Source organism: Dama dama, chromosome Y (genome assembly GCF_033118175.1).
Source record: "Dama dama isolate Ldn47 chromosome Y, ASM3311817v1, whole genome shotgun sequence".
In the NCBI taxonomy this organism is placed as follows: Eukaryota; Metazoa; Chordata; class Mammalia; order Artiodactyla; family Cervidae; genus Dama; species Dama dama.
This window is the reverse complement of record NC_083715.1, coordinates 2,819,163-2,843,824: the sequence shown is the minus strand read 5'-3', so window position 1 is coordinate 2,843,824 and position 24,662 is coordinate 2,819,163.

Sequence of the window (24,662 nt, the reverse complement as noted above, 5' to 3'; positions counted from 1 at the left end):
GATTGTAAAACTGTAAGGGAACTTTTAAGAAAAACACATTTTCAAAATGTGCTTTGCAGTATTAGCTGCACAATTTCATTTTCATTTATCCATAGTCTCAAAATAACTGACAATTAAGAATGAATTTCATTTTAAAATGTAATTTTCAAATTTATCAAGATATCGTATGTTCAAATAAAATGATATTTTATACTTTTCAAGGTTCAAGTTTGAACCTTGCAGTGAATATTTCATTTCACTGATATAGACATAAATAAAAGCACATTATGTTAATTCTGTACTCTGACAAACTTTGTGCTATCACTGTGTATTTAGAATCAATTGAAGATGGGTTGTGTATTAGTACATTCCCTCAGGGACTGCAGGGTGTGCAGGAAGTGACTTCAAGGCCTTCAAAACCATTATGGATATTCCACAGAGTGGAGCAGAGATAACCATGACAGCCTATGATGGCAAAAACTGGTTAAAAGAGTCTTCTCTTAATCAAATCCGCATCAGTTCAGTTCAGTTGCTCTGCTCTGTCTGACTCTTTGTGACCCCATGAATTGCAGCAGGCCAGGCCTTCCTGTCCATCATCAACTGCCAAAATGTATGGAAACTCTTGTCAACTGAGTTGGTGATGCCATCCAGCCATCTCATCCTCTGAGGTCCCCTTCTCCTCTTGACTGCAATCACTCCCAACAACAGGGTCTTTTACAATGAGTCAGCTCTTCACATGAGGTGGCCAAAATATTGGGTTTCAGCTTCACCATCAGTCCTTCCAATGAACACTCAGGAGTGAGCTCCTTTATGATGGACTGGTTGGATCTCCTTGCAGATTCTCTCTCAAGAATCTTCTCCAACACCACAGTTCAAAAGAATCAATTTTTCGGTACTCAGCTGTCTTCACAGTCCAACTCTCACATCCATACATGACCACTGGAAAAACCATAGCCTTGACTAGACGGACCTTTGTTGGCAAAGTAATGTCTCTGCTTCTTAATATGCTATCTAGTTTGGTCATAACTTTCCTTCCAAGGAGTAAGCATCTTTTAATTTCATGGCTGCAATCACCATCTGCAGTGATGTTTGAGCCATCAAAAATAGCCTGACATTCTTTCCACTGTTTCCCCATCTATTTCCCATGAAGTGATGGGACCAGGTGTCAAGATCTTAGTTTTCTGATTGTTGAGCTGTAAGCCAACTTTTTCACTCTTGCATTTTCATGAAGAGACTTTTTAGTTCCTCTATGCTTTCTGCCATAAGGGTGGTATCATCTGCATATCTGAGGTTATTGATTTTTTCCCGGCAAAGTTGATTCCGGCTTGTGCTTCTTCCAGCCCAGTGTTTCTCATGATGTACTCCGCATATAAGTTTAATAAGCAGGGTGAACAATATACATCCTTGACATACTCCTTTTCCCATTTGGAACCAGTCAGTTGTTCCATGTCCAGTTCTTACTGTTTCTTCCTGAACTGCATATAAGCTTCTCAAGAGGCAGGTCAGGTGGTCTGGTATTCCCATCTCTTTCAGAATTTTCCACAGTTGATTGTGATACACACAGTCAAAAGGTTTGGCAAAGTCAATAAAGCAGAAATAGATGTTTTTCTGGAACTGTCTTGCTTTTTCAATGAGCTGGCGGATGCTGGCAATCTGATCTATGGTTCCTCTGCCTTTTCTAAAACCAGTATTAATGAAATCTGGCTTGGAGAATTTTGAGCAGTACTTGACTAGCATGAGATGACTGCAATTGTGCAGTAAGTTGAGCATTCTTTGGGATTGCGTTTCTTTGGGATTGGAATGAAAACTGACATTTTCCAGTTCTTTGGCCACTGCTGAGTTTTCCAAATTTGCTGGCATATTGAGCGCAGCACTCTCATAGCATCATCTTTCAGGATTTGAAATAAATCAACTGGAATTCCATCACCTCTATTAGCTTTGTTCATAGTGATGTTTTCTAAGGCCCACTTGACTTCACATTCCAGGATGCCTGGCTCTAGGTGAGTGATCACACCATCGTGATTACCTGGGTCATCTTTTTCATACAGTTCTTCTGTGTATTCTTGCCACCTCTTAATATCTCCTTCTTCTGTTAGGTTCTTACCATTTCTGTCTTTTATTGAACCCAGTTTTGCACGAAATGTTCCCACTGGGGAGTTCCAGAAAAACATTTATTTCTGCTTTATTGGCTATGTCAAAGCTTTTGAATGTGTTGATCACAAAAATCTGTGGAAGATTCTGAGAGATGGGAATACCAGATCACCTGATCTCCCTCTTGAGAAACCTGTATGCAGGTCAGGAAGCAACAGTTAGAACTGGTAATGAAACAACAGACTTTTAAAAATAGGAAAAAAGTATGTCAATGCTGTATGTTGTCACCCTGCTTATTTAACTTATTTAACATCTGTTAGTTTAATGACTTAAACTGTTTAACTAAATTAAATTAACTAAATAAGTTAATAATTTATTTTAATTATTGCTAGTTAATATTATTAACTAATTGTTATTCAATTATTTATTGTTGTTAATTATTTATTATTATGAAAAATTCTGAGCTGAAGGAAGCACAAGCTGCAATCAAGATTGCTGGAAGAAATATCAATAACCTCAGATATGCAGATGATACTGTCCTCATGGTAGAAAGTGAAGAAGAAATAAAGAGCCTTTTGATGAAAGTGCAAGAGGAGAGTAAATGTTAACTTAAAATTCAACATTCAGAAAACTAAGATCATTGCATCTGATCCCATCACTTCATGACAAATATGAGGGGAAACAGTGGAAACAATGTGACTTTATTTTTGGGGGGCTCCAAAATCACCCAGATGGTGATTGCAAGCATGAAATTAAAAGATGCTTACTCCTTGGAAGGAAAGTTATGACCAACCTAGACAGAACAGTAAAAAACAGGTACATTACTTTGTCAACAAAGGTCCATCTAAGCAAGGCTATGTTTTTTCCAGTACTCAGTTATGGATGAGCGAGTTTGACAATAAAGAAAGCTGAGCACCGAAAATTGATGCTTTTGAACTGTGGTGTTGGAAAAGACTCTTCAGAGTTGCTTGTACTACAAGGAGATCAAGCCAGTCCATCCTAAAGGAGATCAGTCCTGGGTGTTCATTGTTAGGACTGATGTTGAAACTGAAACTCCAGTACTTTGATAACCTGACTCATTTGAAAGCTGACTCATTTGGCAGGCTGGTTCATTTAAAAAGACCCTGATGCTGGGAAAGATTGAGGGCAGGAGGAAAAGGGGACGACAGAGGATGAGGTGTTTGTATGGCATCACCAAGTCAATGGACATGACTTTGGGTAGGCTCTGGAAATTGGTGTTAGACAGGGAGGCCTGGCGTGCTGCAGTTCATGTGGTTGCAAAGAGTCAGACATTACTGTACCACTGAACTGAATGGAAGCTAAACAGCATGCTTCTAAATAAACAACAAATCATAGAAGAAATAAAAAAAGAAATCATAATATGCATAGAAATGAATGAATTTAAAGGAGAAAAACCAAAATCCTATGGATGACTGTAAAGGCAGTCCTAAGAAGAAGTTTTGTAGCAGTACAGGCTTACATCAAGTAAGAGAAAAAAAGTTAAATAAATTAACTCTAAACCTAAAGCAACTAGAAAAGAAAGAAATGAATCCCAAGATTAGTTGAAGGAAAAACAAATATTTAACATTAGGGCAGAAATAAATTCAAAAGGAACAAAAGAAACCATAGCAAAAAAAAAAAAAAAAAAAAACTAAAAAGTTAAACTAAACTAAAAGCTGTTTTTTGGGGGAGATAAATAAAATTGACCAACCAATATCCAGACACATGAAGAAACAAAAGGAGAAGAATAAATCAACATAATTAGAAATGAAAATGGAGAAATCACAACAGACAACACAGAAATAAAAAGGATCATAAGAGATTACTATCAGTAACTATATGCCAATAAAATGGACAAGTTGGAGGAAATGGACCAATTATTAGAAAAGTATAACTTTCCAAAACTGAACCAGGAAGAAATAGAAAACTTATCATACCCATCACAAGCATGGAAATTGAAACTGTAATCTGAACTCTTCCAGCAAATAAAAGAAAAAAAAAAAAAAAAAAGCCCAAGACCAGATGGCTTCACAGCTGAATTCCACCAAAAATTTACAGAAGACCTAATACCTATCCTTCTCAAACTCTTTTAGAAAATTGCATAGGAAGATTAACTTCCAAACTCATTCTTTGAGGTTACTGTCACCCTAACACCAAAACGAGAAAAAGGTGCCACAAAACAAGGAAACTACAGGCCAGTATCACTGATGAACATATATGCAAAAATCCTGAAAAATTATAGCAAACAGAATCAAACAACATATTTAGAAGATCATGCTTCATGAACAAGTTGACTTCATCCTGGTAATGCAAGGATTCTTTAATATCCACAAATAAATCAACATTTATTTGTGATTTATTAACAAATTAACAAACTGAAAGATAAACCCTATGATTATATCAATAGATACAGAGAAAGCCTTTGACAAAATTCAGCATCCATTTATGATTAAAAAAACAAACCTCCAGAAAGAATTAACATAACTCGACATAATAAAAGCTATATATGACAACTCTACAGCAAACATTATCCTCAAAGGTGAAAAACTGAAAGCATTTCCCCAAGGCCAGGAACACGACAAGGGTGTTCACTCTCACCACTACTCTTCAACATAGTTTTAGAAGTTTTGGGCACAGCAATCAGAGAAGAAAAAGCAATAAAAGGAATCCAAGTTGGAGAAGAAGAAGTAAAACTCTCACTGTTTGCAGATGAGATGATTCTCTACATAGAAAACCGTAAAGACTCAACCAGAAAGTTACTAGAGCTTATCAACGAATATAGTAAATTTGCAGGATATAAAATTAACACACAGAGATCCCTTGCATTCCTATATACTAACAATGAGAAAACAGAAAGAGAAATTAGGAAACAATTCCATTCAACATTAAAACAAAAAGAATAAAATACTTGAGAATATATCCACCTAAAGAAACAGAAAACTTATATATATAAAATGATAAAAAGCTAATGAAAGAAATCAAACAGGACACAAAAAGATTGAGAAATATAACACGTTCATGGATTGAAAGAATCAATACAGTAAAAATGAGTATATGACCCAAAGCAGTCTATAGAGTCAATGCAATCCCTATCAAGCTACCAACAGTATTTTTCACAGAACTAGAAGAAATAATTTCACAATTTGTATGAAAACACAAAAAACCTCAAATAAGCAAAACAATCTTGAGAAAGAAGAATGGAACAGGAGGAATCAACCAGCCTGACTTCAGGCTCTACTACTTAGCTACAGTCATCAAGAAAGTAGGGCATTGGCACAAATACTGAAATATAGATCAGAGGAACAAAATAGACAGCCAAGAGATAAATCCACAGGCAAAGATAAGGACACTTTATCTTTAACAAAGGAGGCAAGAATATACAATAGAGAACAGACAATCTCTTTAAGAAGTGATGCTGGTAAAACTGGTCAACCACTTGTAAAAGAATGAAACTAGAACACTTTCTAACACCAAATACAAAAATAAACTCAAAATGGATTAAATATCTCATAAGACCAGAAACTATAAAACTCCTAGAGGAAAACATAGGCAAAACTTTCTCTGACATAAATCACAGCAGGATCCTCTCTGACCCACTTCTCAGAGTACTGGGAATAAAATCAAAAATATCCAAATGGGACCTAATTCAACTTACAAGCTTTTACACAATGAAAGAAATAAGAAAGTGAAAAGATAGCATTCAAAATGAGAGAAAATAATAGCAAATGAGGAAACCGAGAGAGAATTAATCTCAAAAATATACAAGAAACTCCTGCAACTCAATTCCAGAAAAATAAATGACCCAGTCAAAAAATGGGCCAAAGAACTAAACAGACATTTCTCCAAAGAAGACATACAGATGTCTAACAAACTCATGAAAAGATGCTCAACATCACTCATTATCAGAGAAATGCAAATCAAAACTGCCATGAGGTACCATCTCACACTGGTCAGAATGGCTGCTATCTAAAAGTCTACAAGCAAAAATGCTGGAGAGGGTGTGGAGAAAAGGGAACCCTCTTAAACTGTCGGTGGGAATGCAAATTAGTACAGCCACTGTGGAGAACAGTGTGGAGATTCCTTTAAAAACTGGAAATAGAGTTGCCATATGACCTAGCAATCCCACTGCTGCCCATAAACACTGCAGAAACCAGAATTGAAAAAGACATGTGTATCCCAATGTTCATCACATCACTGTTTATAATAGCCACGACATGGAAGCAACCTAGATGTCCATCCGCAGATGAATGGAGGAGAAAGTTGTGGTACATGCACACAATGGAATATTATGCAGTCATTAACAACAATACATTTTAATCAGTTCTAATGAGGTGGATGAAACTGGAGCCTATTGTAAAGAGTGAAATAAGCCAGAAATAAAAACACCAATACAGTATACTACTGCATATAAATGGAATTTAGAAAGATGGTAATGATAACCCTATATGTGAGATAGCAAAAAAGACACAGCTGTATGGATCAGTCTTTTGGATTCTGTATAAGAAGGCGAAGGTGAGTTTATCTGAGAGAATAGCATTGAAACATGTATATTAACATCTGTGAAACACATCACCAGTCCAGGTTTGATGCGTGAGACAGGGTACTCAGCACTGGTGCACTGGGATGACACGGAGGGATGGGATGGGGAGGGGTGCGGGACGGTGGTTCAGGATGGGAAACATGTAAACCCACAGCTGATTCATATCAATATATGAGAAAAACCACTACAATATTTAAAGTAATTAGCCCCAATTAAAATAATTCCTTTTTCTTTTTTTTTAAGAATAAGCTCTAGCCCACTGAATCTCTAAAGAAACAGTGAAAATTCTTAGGGAACATTAAGAATCTGTGAATATTTTCAGTTGGTGGTTAAGAGAGCAATTTACCAGTTTTCTAACCTAGCGAACCTTGATAAGAGAAAGGAGGCCTCTTTTAATTTTGAAATTAAAAGCCTTTCCTCAAGAGGAAGTGGGTGTATTAGTTGGCTAGAGTTTTGATAACAATGTGCCCCACACCAGGTAGCTTCAATAAATATTTTCTCAAACTTCTGGGGATCAAGTGTGTTATTAGCAGATTTGTTTTCTTCTGAGGCCTCCTTTGGATTTTTACCAGTCACCTTCTGGCTTCGTCTTCAGATAGTAACATCTCTGGGTTGTCTGTGTTTGATCTCCTTTCCTTATAAAGCCCCAGTCCTATTAACCCAGCTACTTATTTAGAGGCTATATATATATATATATATATATATATATATATATATATATATATATATAGTTTTTGCAGTCTTTTAGTAGTTTGCTTCTCATGCTTCCAATTATTGTTTGATACTTATTCAATAATAGAAATATTTTCCTTCCTTTATGTCTTTGTAGAGAAAATTTCTAGACTGGTAAGAAATTTTGAATTTTGTTTTCATATGTACTACTCCCTCACAACCCATTTTTTTCATAACAAGGGGTTTTCTGGGGTGGGTAGACCTGGTTAGTGGTGTGAACTCGGGGAGAGAGTTGAATATACAGTGGTACTAGGTGAAAAGAGGAAAATCAATATTATGGAATGAATTATATCCTCTCAAAATATGTATGTTGAAGCCCTAACTCTCTGTCCTTTTTATTTAGTCAGATGTGAGTAATGGATAATTTCTTTCTGGCCACATTTGAAAATAGGGCGTCTAAATAAGTAGCTGGGTTAATAGGGCTGGGACTTTATAAGAAAAGGAGATTAGACACAAGAAAATCAGTGCATACCAAAATTTTCAGGATTATAAGTAGTACTCAAATAGACTTGATGACATTTGTCACAGTCATTCTTGTCCTCAATTCACCTGGTAATTGGGGGAACCATCAGTGTTTGTTCATTTGCCTTATGAAGAAGGATAAGCTTTCATACTCATGAGAGAATGTGTCTTTAGAATGAGGCATTCTCCCCTCCACAGAACTGAGAGATAAGGAGCACGTGTTAACAGATACCCAAGGATCCAGTATACTGAGACCAAGCATTGGAGTTTAAAGCAGAGAGGTTCTTATCATGGGGCCATGCAAGGAGATGTTTGGCTTATGCCTTTAAGTATCCCAGGATGTGGTTCAAGATGGCTTAAGAATGGGACAGGGAGACCACTTTCTCTCCCACAAATTCATTGAACGATCATCTGAATGCTGAGGAGATTACAGAAAACAACTTTAATGTGCTGGCGGAGTACAACAGGCATCCAGAAAGGAAGCCCATTCTATTCAAAAGGAGGTGGAATAAAATATAAAAGATAAAAAGGGAGGTAAAAGGGTTAGGGACAGAGAACCATCTCAGGGAAGGAGTCGTGAAGAAGTTTCCAAACTCCAAGAAGTCCTTGCACGCGGGGGGGGGGGGGGGGGGGGGGGGCGGGTCTGTATGGGAGTTGTACAATCACAGAGGGCACCATAATTCAGTTCGGTTCAGTCACTCAGTCATGTCTGATTCTTTGTGACCACCGTGAACCACAGCACAGAAGCCGTCTCTGTCCATCACCAACTCCCGGAGTCTATTCAAACTTCTGTCCATCCAGTCGGTGATGCCATCCAACCATCTCATCCTCTGTCGTCCCCTTCTCATCAGGGTCTTTTCCAATGAGTCAACTCTCCACATGAGGTAGCCAAAGTATTGGAGTCTCAGCTTCAGCAACAGTCCTTCCAATGAACACCCAGGACTGATCTCCGTTAGGATGGACTGTTTGGATCTCCTTGCAGCCCAAGGGCCTCTCAAGAGTCTTTTCCAACACCACAGTTTAAAAGCATCAATTCTTTGGTCCTCGTCTTTCTTCACACGTAGTGATTAGGAGGGGGGGAAAAAATTCCACAGACTACATGCCTAACCACAACTCTCAGCAGAGATGTTGCCCAAACACTCATGTCCACCAGCAGCCAGTAGCGGCTGAACAGAGAGGTTTGTGCCACATGCTTAGTGTAAGAAACATGCCTGAATGCCCAGAGGACAATCTGAGGGAGGGACATGAAATAGCAACCCAAACTATGGGATAGCCAGAGAGAGGAAAAAAGAGAGAGAGAGAGAGAGAGAGAGAGAGAGAGAACAGTTCCACGAAAAGTTCTGAGGCACACCCTGGCCTGCTCACAGAACAAAGGGTGGAGCAAATACCAGAGGAGAGCTAGTTGGCTGCGGACTGGCCCCTCCCCCCACTGGAGACAGAGAGGGAGGGGGATGAGCCAGAGACAGAAGGCAAGTGGCAATCTCAGCTCCAGAGACGGCATCCACCACCAAACTGTGAGCAGACCTCCAGTTGCTAACCAAGTCTTCCTGGGATCCTGAGTGGTTGACATCTGCCAGGAGGGTCACAGTCAGAGATTACTTCCCCAGAGGAGACACACAGAACACTTGGAATGATGCTCTCACTGCAGACCCAGGAAACTGAGCGGCTGGGGCCAGGGTGGTGATAAGACACAATGGGCCCCTGGGAGAGAGTGCTTGCCATGAACCTGGTCACCTCAGCTGCTCAGGGAAGGGCACAAAAATGCAGGCCCAACTGAATCTTTGACTTTATGGAGTATCTGAGAACCTGAACCTGAGCAGCTTAGACTTGGGAAGTGCATGTAGCCCAGGGCCCTCTTTAGACAGTTACCCTGCAGAGCTACTGGGTTCCTGAGCATCATAGACTGAGAAAGCATAAGTGCTGTGAGCTGGGGCAATCCCAGTGTGGTCCAAACACTATAAGCATTCCCCACACATGCCAGTGATGTTTGTTTCCAGTGTTCCTCTCTCCCCACAGCACAACTGAACAAGAGAGCCAAAATAAGTGACCACCTTTGGCTCTTTGTGTCAGGGGAAAAAAAAAAATGATATTGAAGAGACTTGCAATCAGAGGAAGCCAAAGTAAACAAACAAGAGGGGGCCACTTTGGAAGTGACAGGCACAACATATTAAAACCCTGTAGTTATCACGGACTACATTGGAATGGGCCTATAGACCTTAAGAGGAAGTATAAGCTGGAACAAGGAACCATCGAACTGAACTGACCCCATACTGCCCTCAACAACTCCAGAGAAATTCCTAGATACACTTTCCAATTATCATTTTTAAATTTTTATTTTTAAAAAAAAAATTTAAGTTCTTTATTACTACTTTAATTTTCACTTTTATAACCTACTATTATCTTGTACCCCAAAAGACCCTATTTATAAAGCAAATTTTATGTATATATTTTAATATTTTTGTGATTTTTTGCGTGTTTTTTTTTTTTTTTTTTCTTTAATATTGTATTTCTGAGAGTCTAATCTCTACTCTAGATTTTTACTCTTTGCTTTTTGGTATTTGTTATCAATTTTGAACCTTTAAGAATACAATCTTCAGTACCCATTTTTACTTGGGAGTGTGATTACTGACTTGATTGCCCTCTTCCCCTTTTGACTCTCTTTTTTCTCTCTCAGGTCACCTCGATCTTCTCCCTCCCCTTTCTGTTCTCTATCCAAATCTGTGAATCTCTTTGGGCGTTCTGGAATATTCAGAATGCTTAGGAACCTGATTATTGGCTAGATCTGTCTCTATCCTTTGACTTCTCCTCCTCTCCTCCTGGTCACCTCGATATTCCATCCTCCCATTTCTCTTCACTATGTAACTCTGTGAACCTCTCTGAGTGTTCCAGACTGAGGAGAGCACATCAGGCATTGATTACTGGCTAGATTTCTCTTTCCCCTTTTGATTTCCCCACTTCTCCTGGTCACCTCTATTTCCTTCCTCCCTCTTCTCTTCTCTGTGTAACTCTGTGACCCTCTCTGGGTGTCGTTCATTGTGGAGGATCTTTTCACCATTAACATAGATGTATTATCATTGGTGCTGTATGGATGGAGAAGTCTTGAGGCTACTGTAAGAATAAGACAGAAAACCAGAGGCAGGAGTCTTAAATCTAAAACTTGAGAATGCCAGTAAACTCCTGGTTGCAGGGTACATTAATCAACAAGAGCTCATCCAAAAGCCTCCATACCTACACTGAAACCAAACTCCACCCAAGAGTCAACAAGTTTCAGAGCAAGCTAATTCTCAAACAATGCAGGGACATAACTTGAGCATTAAAGTACAGGCAGCCAAAGGTCAAACCAAACCCATGGAGAACTCAGAACTCACTGCAAGACACTTCATTGCACTCCAGAGAGAAGAGATCCAGTTCCACCAAAGAGAACACTGACACCAGCTTCCCTAACCAACCTTGATAAGTCACTTGTCCAACCCCACCCACAGGGAGAAACCTCCACAATAAAGAGGAACTGCAAACTGCTAGAAAAAAGAAAGGTCACCCTCAACACAGCAATCTAAACAAGATGAAAAGGCAGAGAAATATTCAGCAGATAAAGGAACATGACAAGTGCCCACCAAACCAAACAATAGAGGAGGAGATGGGAAATCTACCTGAAAAAGAATTCATAATAATTATAGTAAAAATGATCCAAAATCTTGAAAACAAAATGGAGTTATAGATAAATAGCTGGTGACAAGGATTGAGAAGATGCAAGATATGTTTAGCAAGGACCTAGAAGAAATAAAAAGAGTCAATCAATAATGAAAATGCAATATCTGAGAACAGAAGCACTCTGGAGTGAAACAACAGTAAAATGAGTACCTGAGGCAGAAGATAGCATAACTGAGGTGGAAGAGAGAATAGTGGAAATATATGAATCAGAGATGAAAAAAGAAAAAGATAATTAAAAGTAATGACCACAACCTCAGAGACCTCTGGGACAATGTCAAACGCCCTAACATTGGAAATACAAGAGTCCCAGAAGACAAAAAGAAAGGCTCTGAGAAAACACTTGAGGAGATAATAGTTGAGAACTTCCCTAAAACGGGGAAAGAAATAACCACCCAAGTCCAAGAAATCCAGGGAGTACCTACCAAACAGGATAAAACCAAGGCAAAACACCCCAAGACACGTATTAATCAAATCAACAAGGATCAAACACAAAAACAATTATTAAAAGCAGCAAGGGATAAACAACAAATAACACCCAAGGGGATTCCCATAAGGATAACTGCTGCTTTTTCAATAGAAACTCTTCAGGCCAGAAGGGAATGCCAGGATGTACTTAAGCAGTGAAAGAGGAAATACCTACAACCCAGATTACTATACCCAGCAAGAATCTCATTCAAATATGAAGTAGAAATTAACATCTTAACAAACAAGCAAAGGCTGAGAGAATTCAGCACCATCAAACCAACACTTCAACAGATGCTAAAGAGTCTTCTCTAGGGAGGAAACACAGAAAATGTGTATAAACTTGAACCCAAAACAACAAAGTAAATGGCAATGGGATCCTATGTATCAATAATTCCCTTAAATATAAGTTTGTCTGAAACAAAAGACAAGACTGGCTGAATAGATACAAGGACAAGACCCCTATATAGACTGAAAGTGAAGGGCTGTAAAAAGATATTTCATGCAAATGAAGACCAAAAGAAAGCAGGAGTAGCAAAACTCGTATCAGAAAAAATACACGTTGAAATAAAGGCTATGAAAAGAGACAAAAACCAACACTACATAATAACCAAATGATCAATCCAAGAAGAAGATATAACAATTATAAATATATATGCATTTAACGTAGGAGCACTGCAATATGTAAGGTAAATGCTACGAGTATGAAAGGGGAAATTAACAGTAATACAATAATAATGGGGTACTTTAATACCCCACTCACACCTATGGATAGATCAACTTAACAGAAAATTAACAAGGAAGCACAAACTTTAAATGATACAATGGACTAACTAGACCTAATTGATATCTAGAGGACATTTCACCACAAAACAATTAATTTCATCTTTTTCTCAAGTGCACATGGAACACTCTCCAGGATAGATCACATCCTGGGCCATAAATCTAGCCTTAGTACAATAACAATTTTTTAATCATTCCAATCATCTTTTCTGATCACAATGTGGTAAGATAAGATGTCAACTACAGGAAAAAAAAAAACTATTAAAAACACAAATATGTCGAGGCTTAAAAGCACGCTTCTGAATAATCACAGAATCTGAAAATCACAGAAGAAATTTTTCAAAAAGAAGTCAAAGTATGCATAGAAATGAATGAAAATGAAAACACAACATCTCAAAACCTATGGGATTCAGTAGAAGCAGTAATATGGGGAAGGTTTGTACCAATACAAGTTTACAGCAAGAAACAGGAGAAAAATCAAATAAATAACTTAACTCTACACCTAAAGCAACTAGGAAAAGAAAACCATGATGCTCAGGGTGAGCAGAAGGAAAGAAATCATAAAAATTAGGGCAAAAATAAATGAAAAGTAAACAAAGGAGACCATAGCAAATATCAACAAAGGTAGAAGCTGGTTCTTTGAGAAGATAAATAAAATAATGAACTAGGTTCAGAAAGAAAGAAAAGATAGAAGAATCAAATCAATAAAATTAGAAATGAAAATGAAGAAATCACAACAGACAACACAGAAATACAAAGGATCATAAAAGATTACTATCAGCAACTATATGCCAATAAAGTGGACAACTTGAAAGAAATGGACAATTCATAGAGAAATATAACTTAACAAAACTGAATCAGGAAGAAATAGAAAATTTTAACAGACCCATCACAAGCATGGAAATTGAATCTGTAATCAGAAATCTTTTGTTCCCTTCTCTCTGAAGAATCAGGAATCCAGATTTTTGTGTTAGGTGAATGTAAGGCAGAATCTTCCTGACACCAGCATGGACTGGTGGGGATATATTTATACTTATGGCTGACTCATATGGTATAGAAGAAACCAGTAAATCAGTTAAAATTTTTGAAAGCCTATAAGCAATAAACGTGGAGAAGGTATGGAGTAAAGTAAATCCTCTTACACTCTCGGTGGGAATGCAAATTGATGCAGCCACTATGTAAAACAGTTCGGCGATTCTTTAAAAATCTAAAGATAGAACAACCATATGACCCAGCAACCCCACTTCTAGACATATACCCTAAGAAAACAATAACTCAAAAAGACACGTGTTCATTGCAGCACTGTTTACAATAGCTAGTACATGGAAGCAGCCTAGATGTTATTAGACAGAGGATGAAGAAATAATATATGGTACAAATATACAATGCAATATTATTCAGCCATTAAAAGGATTTAATGTGAGACAGTTGGATTGAGGTGGATGAACCTAGAGCCTGTTTTTCAGGGTGACAAAACTCAGAAAGAGAAATGAAACATTATATATTAACACACACATCACATACAAATACTACACACACATACATATCCATATGTATACATATGTATAGGGAATCTAGAAAAATGATATGGATGAACATATTTGCATATGTTCCTGCAGGGCAGGAATAGAGATGCATATGTAAAGAACTGACTTGTGAACCCAACAGGGGAAGGAAAGTGTGGGAAGAATTGAGGGAGTTGGGTTGACATGTATACACCATTACATGCAAAATAGATAGCTAGTTGGAAACTGCTCTACAGCACAGAGAACTCAGCTCAGTGCTTGTGATGACCTAGAGAGTGAGATGAGGACATGGGAGAGAGGCTCAAGAGGATGGAGAGAATGTATATTTATGGCTGATTGATGTAGAAACCAACCAACAATGTAAATCAACTATAACTAAATTAAAGTAAGAGAAAGAGAAATAAACAACAAATGAAATGGTCATCTATGAAATGGGAGAAGATGCTGATATTTATCAGTCATATGTCTAATAGGCGTTAGCATACAAGATATGTGAAGAACTCATACAACCCAATACCAAAAAATTAAATTTTGTGATTAAACATTGGGTGGAAAAACTAAATAGAAATTTTACCTAGAGGATAGAAAATGGCCAACAGGAACATGACAAGATAACATTGGTAGTCAGTATAGAAATGCAAACTAGAAATGCTCAATAAAGATAATTATTATCTCATAAATTTTAGGATGGCTACCATATGCAGAACCAACAGAATACTGTAAAACAATTATCCTCCAATAAAAAGGCAAGATGTCAAGTGCTAGAGAGGATGTATAGCAGAGAATCTGCCTACATGCTTGGTGGGACTGTAAATTGGTACAGTTACTATGCAGAACAATATGGAGGTTCCTCAGAAAAATATAAATAACACTACCATAAAATCTAGAAATAGCTTGTGTGGATATACAACAGAAAATACAAGACAGCATCACTAATAGTAGAGATATGAAAACAGGGGCTTACCTGGTAGTCCAGGGACTAGGACTCTGCATTTCCAATGCATGGTGCACAGGTTCTCTCTCTGCTTTGGGAACTAGGATCTTGCTTGTTGCATGGAGCTGCCAGAAAAGAGAAAGAGAGATACAGAAACAACTTTATGCCTGCTTATGGGATGAATGATATGTCATGTCTGTATTCATTCACCCTTGTTATCTATCAGTTTATCTGTCTGTCTTCCTATCCCATCTATGTGCCTGTCTGTTCATCCATTGTATCTGTCTATCTATCTGTCTGTGTGTCTGTCTATCTCTCTATATCTATACGTGTACCATCTATCTGTCTATCAACCTATCCAGGGCTATTCAGCCATGATGGGGAAAGACATTCTGTCAGTTTGGTCAGGCAACAAAAATGAGCCATGAGAGTGATACTAAGTCAGGCAGAGAAAGAAAATCACATAATTACTTAAATGTGGAAACTAGAAAAGGTGATTTCATAGTAACAGGTAGTAAAGGTGCAGTTGCCAGGTTGAGGGAGTGGGGGAAACTTCTAGTGAAAGCAGGAATTACTTATGGCAGGATTAAGATGCAATGCAGCATGGTTACTGTAATTAATATAGTGTATTTGAAACTTTCTAAAACAGTAGATCACAGCTGTTCTCACCACAAAAAGCAATGTCACATGATGAACGTCTTATGTAACACTTTGGTGGAAATCAACTCCAGTACATGTTTATTAACTCAGCATACAGTACACTTGAACCTGTTGTTATATACCAAACCCAATTATGTTGAAAAATGCAAGTGTTTGCAAAATCAGTCTGAAAGTTTATTTCAGTATGATTAGGTTTCTGGAGACTTATTTTGTTCTTTTTTTTTTTATTTTTATTTTTTCCAGTGGGTTTTGTCATACATTGATATGAATCAGCCATGGATTTACATGTATTCCCAATCCCGATCCCCCCTCCCACCTCCCTCTCCACCCGATTCCTCTGGGTCTTCCCAGTGCACCAGGCCGGAGCACTTGTCTCATGCATCCCACCTGGGCTGGTGATCTGTTTCACCATAGATAGTATACATGCTGTTCTTTTGAAATATCCCACCCTCACATTCTCCCACAAAGTTCAAAAGTCTGTTCTGTATTTCTGTGTCTCTTTTTCTGTTTTGCATATAGGGTTATCGTTATCACCTTTCTAAATTCTATATATATGTGTTAGTATGCTGTAATGTTCTTTATCTTTTTGTTCACACTACCCATGTGGCTTTACATGTCTTATTTTTCTCATACATAGTTGTTTTTCCCTTCATTTTCTTAGATTTTCCATTTTCCACTTCCAATAATCTCTTGTAACTAGGCATTTGCAGGTCTCTATTCTTCCTGAAGTTTTCACATATTGTGCCCCTGTCATTGTTCAGTGGACTCCAATATATATCCAAACTATGCTTTCAAACCTTTCTGAGCTTTTTGAGTCAATCAGGAAAGAAACCAATCTTTTGGCAACCCTCAGGTATAAAGTGGCCCCCAACATGCATTTTTCTCTCCCATCCTGTAGGAAGAATGAGGAGTGGAGTATGTATTTATAATGACTGTGTCTTGAGACTAGCAGGGGCTGGAACAAGAGCAAATATTTAAATTGCTGTGAATTTTTAAAATTATTCTGGCTGTGAATTTTGCTGACTGTGCACTTGTTTGGTTGTTGTAGATCCTAACTGATTTCTAGAGCTCCACCAAATGTACGGTAAACAATATACTGTTGTTTAATTGGTGTCAGAATATAGGATGAGATCCTTAAACTTCCCAGTCTACTGTCTTGAATCATCACCTCAGTCCTTGAGTATTTCTCTCAGTCACTTTTTAGAATAAGTGAAAACCCAATAATCCAGGATCACTGTTAAAAGAATAGGTGGGTGCTATGCATTTCTCACAGGGTTATTTGAGTAGCGATCTCTTCTCCACATGCACATTTCTTCTCTCACTCTAGTTCTTACGTTCTCTACTCTCACTTACGTTCTTTGACTTGATTACTTTGGTTACAACATACTCTTTTTCCTCAAAATATGTTATTTCAAGAGTAGAAACTAATTTCTTGTATTTTCTTGCTTGATTTTTACTCATCCTTCAGATTTTAATTCAAGCTTAAGTTTATAACTGATGGTTTTCCATCATTCACTGTTATAGCATTGTTCTCCTCTCATTTGGATTATTAATATGTGAATGTTCACTTTAATAATTAAATACATTTATTTCTTAATTGAAAGATAATTGTGTTACAATATTGTATTCGTTTCTGCCAAACATCAACATGAATTAGCCATCGGTGTCCCCTCCCTCTTGAACCTCACTCCCAACTCCCTCCCCATCCCATCCCTCCAGCTTGTAACAGAGCCCTGGTTTCTATTCCGAGTCACACAGCAAATTCCCCTTGGCTATATATTTTACATATGGTAATATTAGTTTCCATGTTACTCTCTCCATACCTTCCACACTCTCCTTTACCCCACCCTCAGAGTCCATAAATTTGTTCTCAATGTCTGTGTCTCCATTGCTGCCCTGCATATAAATTCATCAGTACTGTCTTTCTAGATTCCATATATATATATATATATATATATATATATATATATATATATATATATATATATACACACACACACACACATAAGTATGTATTTTTTTCTTTCTGACTTACTGCACTCTGTATAACAGGCTCCAGGTTCATCCAGATCATTAGAACAGATTCAAATAAATGTGCTCCTTTTTATGACTGAGTAATATTACATTGTATATATGTACCCATAGCTTCTTTATCCATTCATCTGTCAATGGACAGCTAGGGTGCTTCCATGTCCTAATTATTGCAAATAGTGCTGCAAAGAACATTGCGGTACAGACGTCTTTTTCAATTTTAGTTTTCTCAGGGTATATGCCTTGCAGTGGGATTGCTGAGTCGTATGGAGGTTTTATTCCTACTTTTCAAAGGAATATCCATACTCTTTTCCATAATGGTAATATCAATTTACATTTCCACCAATAGGACAAGAGGGTTCCCTTTTCTCCACACCAGCATTTTATTTTATTTTTTTTTTTTTGTAGATTTACAGTTGATGGCCATTCAGACTGATGTGAGGTGATATGTCATTTTAGTTTTGATTTGCAAAACTACAATAATGAGTGATCTTAGCATCTTATCATGTTTTTATTAGCCATCTGCATGTTTTTGTTTTTGTTTTCGAGAAATATCTGTTTAGGTCTTCTGCCCACTTTTTGATTGGTTTGTTTGTTTATCTAGTATTCAGTTGTATGAGCTGCTTGTATATTTTGGAAATTAATCCTTTGTCAGTTGTTTCCATTACTACAATTTTTCCCACTCTAAGGGTTTTCTTTTCACATTGCTGATAGTTTCCTTTGCTGTGCAAAACCTTTTTAAGTTAAATTATGTCCTTATTTATTTTTGTTTTTATTTCCTTCACTTTAGCAGGTGGGTCATGGAGGATCTTGCTGTGACTTATATCATCAAGGGTTCTGTCTATATTTTCCTCTAAGAGTTTTATAGTTTCTGGCCTTATATTTACACCTTCAATCCACTTTAAATTCATTTTTGTGTGTGGCGTTAGAAAGTGTTCTAATTTCATTCTTCTTAGAAGTAGCTACCCATTTCCCCCAGCAGCACTTATTGAAGATGTTGTCTTTACCTCTTTGTACATGTTTGCCTCCTTTGTCAAAAATAAGGTACCAATAGGTGTGTGGGTTTGTCTCTAGGTTTCTATTTTGTTCCATTGGTCTATGTTTCTATGTTTCTTTTTGTCTAAGTACTGTACTATCTAAAGATCTGTAGCTTTGTAGTATAATCTGAAGTCAGGAAGGTTGATTCCTCCAGCCCCATTCTTCTTTCTCAAGATGACTTTGGCTTTTCTGGGTCTTTTGTGTTTCCATATGAAATGTAAGATTTTTTTCCCCTTCTAATTATGTGAAAAATACCACTGGTAATACAATAGGAATTTCAATGAATCTGTAGATTGCATTTCGTAGTATAGTCATTTTCCCCATATTGATCCTTCCAACTGAGGAACATGGAATACCACTCCATCTGTATAAACATCCATTTTATATATCATTTTTCTATTTCCTTCAGCAATGTCTTATTGTTTTCAATATACAGCTCTTTTTGTTTGTCTACTTAGGTAAGTTTATTGCAAAATGTTTTCTTTCTGCTGCAGTGGTAAATGGGGTGGATTCCTTAGCTTGCCTTTCATTGTTAGTATATAGGAATGCAAGTGATTCTGTGCACTGGTTTTTTTATCATGCAACTTTACTGTATTCATTAATTAGTTCTAGTAATTTTCTGATAGTACCTTTAGAGTTTTCTATGTATAGTATCATGTCATCTACAAACAGTGAGAATTTATTTCTTCTTTCCAAATCTGGATTCCTTTAATTTCTTTTTCTTCTCTGATTGCCATAGCTAGGACTTCCACTACTGTGTTGAATAATAGTCATGAAAGTGGAAATCCTTTTCTTGTTCCTGTTCTTAAGAATGAATGCCAAAAAAAAAAAAAAAAAAAAAAATTGAATGCTTTCAGTTTTTCCCCTTTGAGAATAACGTTTGCTATGGGTTTATGATTCATGGCCTTTATGATGTTGAGATAAGGTTCCTTCTATGCCCATTTTCTTTTGAAGAGTACCATAAACACGTACTGAATTTGGCCAAAGGCTTTTTCTGCATCTATTGAGATTCTCATATGATCAAATGGTTTTTATCTTCAATTTATTAATGTGGTGTCTTACATTGGTTAATTTGCATAAATTGAAGAATTATTGCATAACTCAGACCAATTTGACTTGATCATGCTGTATGAACTGTTTACGTGTTGTTGAATTCCATTTGCTAGAATTTTGTTGAGGAATTTTTCGTCAATGTTCATCAGTGATGAACCTGTAATTTTTATTTTTTGAGTTGTGTTTGTCTAATTTTGGTATCACAGTCATGATAGTCTTGTAGAATGACTTTGAAAGTGTTCCTTTTGTGCAATTTTTTGGAAAGAGTTTCAGTAGGATTGGTATTAGCTCTTCTCTTTCTGTTTGATATAATTCACCTGTGAAGCCATCTGGCCCTGGGCTTTTTGTTTTGGGGGGAGATTTTTGATAATAGTTTCTATTTTGGTGCTTGTAGTTGATGTGATTGTATTTTATTTATTCCCAATTCAGTCAGAGAATTTAACTTTTCTAAGAATGTGTTCATTTCCTCATTTGTCCTTTTTTTTTTTTTTTCTTTGCTGTATAGTTGCCCATAATAGTCTCTTATGATCCCTTGTATTTCTGTTTTGTCTTTTGTTACTTCTACATTTTCAAGCCTAGGTTTCTTTTGTTGTTGTTTGTTTGTTTTTTAATTTGATTCTTCTCACTCTCTTTTTTTCCTTGATGAATCTGACTAGTTGTTTGTTAATATTGTTTATCTTCTCAAATAACCAGCTTGAAGCTTTATTAATCTTTACTATCCTTTCCTTCATTTCTTCTTCATTTATTTCTGTTTGGCTCTTTCTGATTACTTTATTCTGCTAATTTTGTTTGTTGTTCTTTTTCTTTTTCCAGTTTCTTTAAGTGTAGAGTTGTGTTGCCTATTTGATGTTTTTCTTGTTTCTTGAGGCAGGATTGTATTGTTATAAACTCTCTTCCAGCTGTTTCTGCTGCATCACATATTCTGGGGACATTGTGTTTTCATTTTCATTTGTTTCTAGGAATCCTCTGATTGCCCTTTTTACTTCTTCAGTAGCATCCCTATTATTTAGGGATGTTTTGTTTAATTTCCATGTGTTTGTTTGTTTGTTTGTATATATTTTCCTGAAATTAAATCTAGTCTCATGGTATGGTCAGAGAATGTGTTTATATGATTTCAGTTTTCTTAAATTTACTGAGGTTTGATTTGTGATCCAAGATGTGGCCTACTCTGGAGAAAATTGCATGTACACTTGAGAAAAAAAAAATTTTTTTCTGCATTTTGATGAAGTGTCCTGAAGATATCAGTTAGGCCAATCTTATCTAATGTGACATTTAAGGTCTATGCTTCATTATTAATTTTTTGTTTTGATGACCAGTCAATTGGTGTCACTGGGGTGTTAGTTTCTCCTACTATTATTGTGTTTCTGTAAATTTCTCCTTTTAGGTCCGTTAGTGTTTTTCTGATGTATCAAGGTGTTCCTATGTTGGGTACATAACTATTTACAATTATTATGTCTCAGTCCTGAATTGATCCCTTGATAATTATATAGCATCTTTCCTGATCTCTTCTAATATCTTTATTTTAAGGTCTGATTTTTCTTCTGTGAGTATTGCCACTCTGGAATTCTTTTGATTTTCCTTTGCACGGAATATCATTTTCCATCCACACTTTCAGTCTATATGTGTCTTTAGCTCTGAAGTGGGTATCCCTGCGGACAGCATAATATGGGTCTTGGTTTTGGGTCATTTGGTTGGGTCATTTAATCCATTTACATTTAAAGTAATTATTAATATAAATATTCCTTAATTTTCAGGGGTTTGTCATTATAGGTCTTTTCATTCTCTTGTGTTTCTTGTCTATATAAGTCCCTTTAACATGTGTTGCAAAGCTGGTTTAGTGGCACTAAATATCTTAACTTTGCTTGTAAAAGTTTTTAATTTTCCATCAATTTTGAATGAAATCCTTGCTGAGTAGAATAATCTTGGTGGTAGATTTTTCCCTTTCAGTACTTTAAATATATCCTGCCATTCCCTTCAGGCCTGCAGAGTTTCTGCTGAAAGATCAGCTGTTAATCACATGGGTTTTCCCTTGTATGTTACTTGCTGGTTTTCCCTTGCTGGTTTTAGTATTATTTCTTTGTGCTTAATCTGTTTTAGTCTGATTAGTAGGCCTCTGGACATGTTTCTACTTGTGTTTATCCTATATAAGATTCTCTGTTCTTCTTGAACCTGTTTGACTGTTTCCTTTCCTATACTGTGGAAATTTTGACTAAAATCTCTTCAAAATTTCTCAGACACTTTTTTGTTCTTTTCTTCTTTGAGACCCTTATAATTCAAATGCTGGTGTGTTTAATACTGTGTCAGAGGTCTGCACTTATCGCCACTATTCTATCTTCCAGCTCACTTGTCCATTCTGCCTCAAATTTTCTGCTGTTTATTCCTTCTAGAGTATTTTTAATTTCAGTAGTCATGTTGTTCATCTCTCTTTTGTCTTTATTTCACCTAGGTACTTGTTAAATGTGTTAATTGATTCTTGTATTTTCTCCTTTCCATTTTTGAGGTTTTGCATTATCTTTACTATCATTACTCTGAATTGTTTCTCAGTTAGTTTGCCTATTTCCTCTTTGGTTATTTGGTCTTCTGCGATTCTAGCATATTCCTTCATTGTGCAATATTTCTGTGGCATTTCATTCCTTTTAAATTATTATGTTTCTTTTTTCTCATACTTGAAGGTCAAATTCGTTTTTTCCTTGGTTTCAGTGTGAAAGGTTTATCCAATGGCCTCTGTAGACTTCATGCTGGCTGTGACTTGTGCTTGTGTTCTGGTGATAGGAAGTGAGCTTTTCCCCCTCTGATGGTCAGTACTGTTTGAACTGGTAGTCATTTCTGCTGATGATTGAGTGTGTATTTTTGTCTTGTTTGTTGTTTGGCTGAGGCAGCCTCCATTGGGTGCTGCTGACATTTGGGTCATGCCAGGCCTTGTATACAGGTGGAGGCCTTTGTGGGAATTATCACTAATTAATATTCATAGGATTTGAAATTTTCTGGCAGTTTAGCGTCTTGGAGTCAAGGCTCCCACTCCAAAGGCTCAGGGCCCAATATCTAGCTGGGGAATGGAGGTTTCACCCATGGTCTATTATGGTACTAAATGGGATTTAAGAAAACATGAAAAGCACAAAGATCAAAACAAGAAACAAATGATGAGTCCCAGAAAATGGTAAATACAAAATCAGGCAAATAATAGCAAAAATAAAAGAATACACACAGAAAAACACATATACACAGATAAACCAAACCAAAAGATTGAAAAAAAGAATGTACAATAGATTTACCCAGTGAACAAAGGAAACTTACAATAGTATGAATTCCAGTCAAAAACAGAGCTAACTAAAAACTGAAGAAAAAAAAAAAAATCCCAAAGCAAGATGACAGCCAGGGAATAAAGTGCCAAAAACGAAACTAACAGACATGATGAGAAAAAGGTAGAGAAAAAAGAATAGAAAGACAATGTTAAACAGAGGTAGAAAAAAAAGATCTATATGTGCTAAAGAATAACTACCGCAGGGAAATCACAATAAGAACAGCAAACCAAAGAATAAATATAAATATATATATATTTTTAAATTAAAAAAACCCACATAACCACTAAAGGCCAAGGTACAGGTGGATGTATATAAAGGAAATTAAAAGTGTGGTTAAGAAATTTTCAAAAGCTTTAGATCCAATAGTACTAATAAAATCAACAAATACAGCAACATGGGGAAAATGAACAAAGAGGAAAAAAAAGAAAAAAATGTCAAGAAGGAACTACTGAACAAGTCAAAATTTAAGAATAGTGTTTTTCTTGAGTCTCTGCTGTCAGTGTCTTCTCTCTTGCTGGGAATCACAGCACACCTGGTCTTCCTAGAATGCCCTTCAACACTGGGGTGGTCTCTGGACCAACTGTCGGGGCATCTCAAACTCTAATCTGCTCTTATCTGTGTATTCTTTTCTCCAGCGTTCACAGTTTCCAGAGATATTTTATTTTCCTTTGTGGGATTTTTCATTGTTTTTTGATTCATTCCATAGACACAGAGTTTGCCTAGTTGATTGTGTGGATTTAATCTGCAACATGTACAGCTGGTGGCAAGGTTTGGGGTCCTTTCCCTTAGATGCTCTGCTCCTGTGTTTCAACTGTGACTTTTTTCTCCACATCTGCATGTGAGTTGTCCACAGGGGGTTGCTCCCAAGGTTGTCCTGGAAGACTTAGGTCTGACCCAGTGAGGACCAAGTGTGGGTGTGTCACAGTTGCTTGGATTACACAGGCGCCGACAGCACCAGGTACTCAAGGGAGCCAGTGGCTAGGGAAGTATCTCTAAGTGTTTTCTGGCTGTTCCTCCCCAGTAAGGATCAAGCACGCACGGGATCTGGTTGTTTGGATCACAGAGACCATGGCAATGAAGTGTACACAGGGGTGCCTTATGTGTCTATTGTGCTCTTAGGGCTTTTTCTAGACTCTGGCATCTGGCAATGACAGGGTTTCTTTGGCTGGACCTTCTTGATTGCTCAACCCGTTCAGGTACTTAAGTGGTCACTTTGCCTGGGGTCCTTCTCTGTTGCTCAGTGCATCAGACACTTAAAAGTCTCCCCTGACTGGGGTCCTTCTCTATTGTTCAGCTGCCAGGTGCTGGCACTTGGCGAGAGAGAAACTAAGGTTATGGCTCCTCTCCCTATGCCTGAC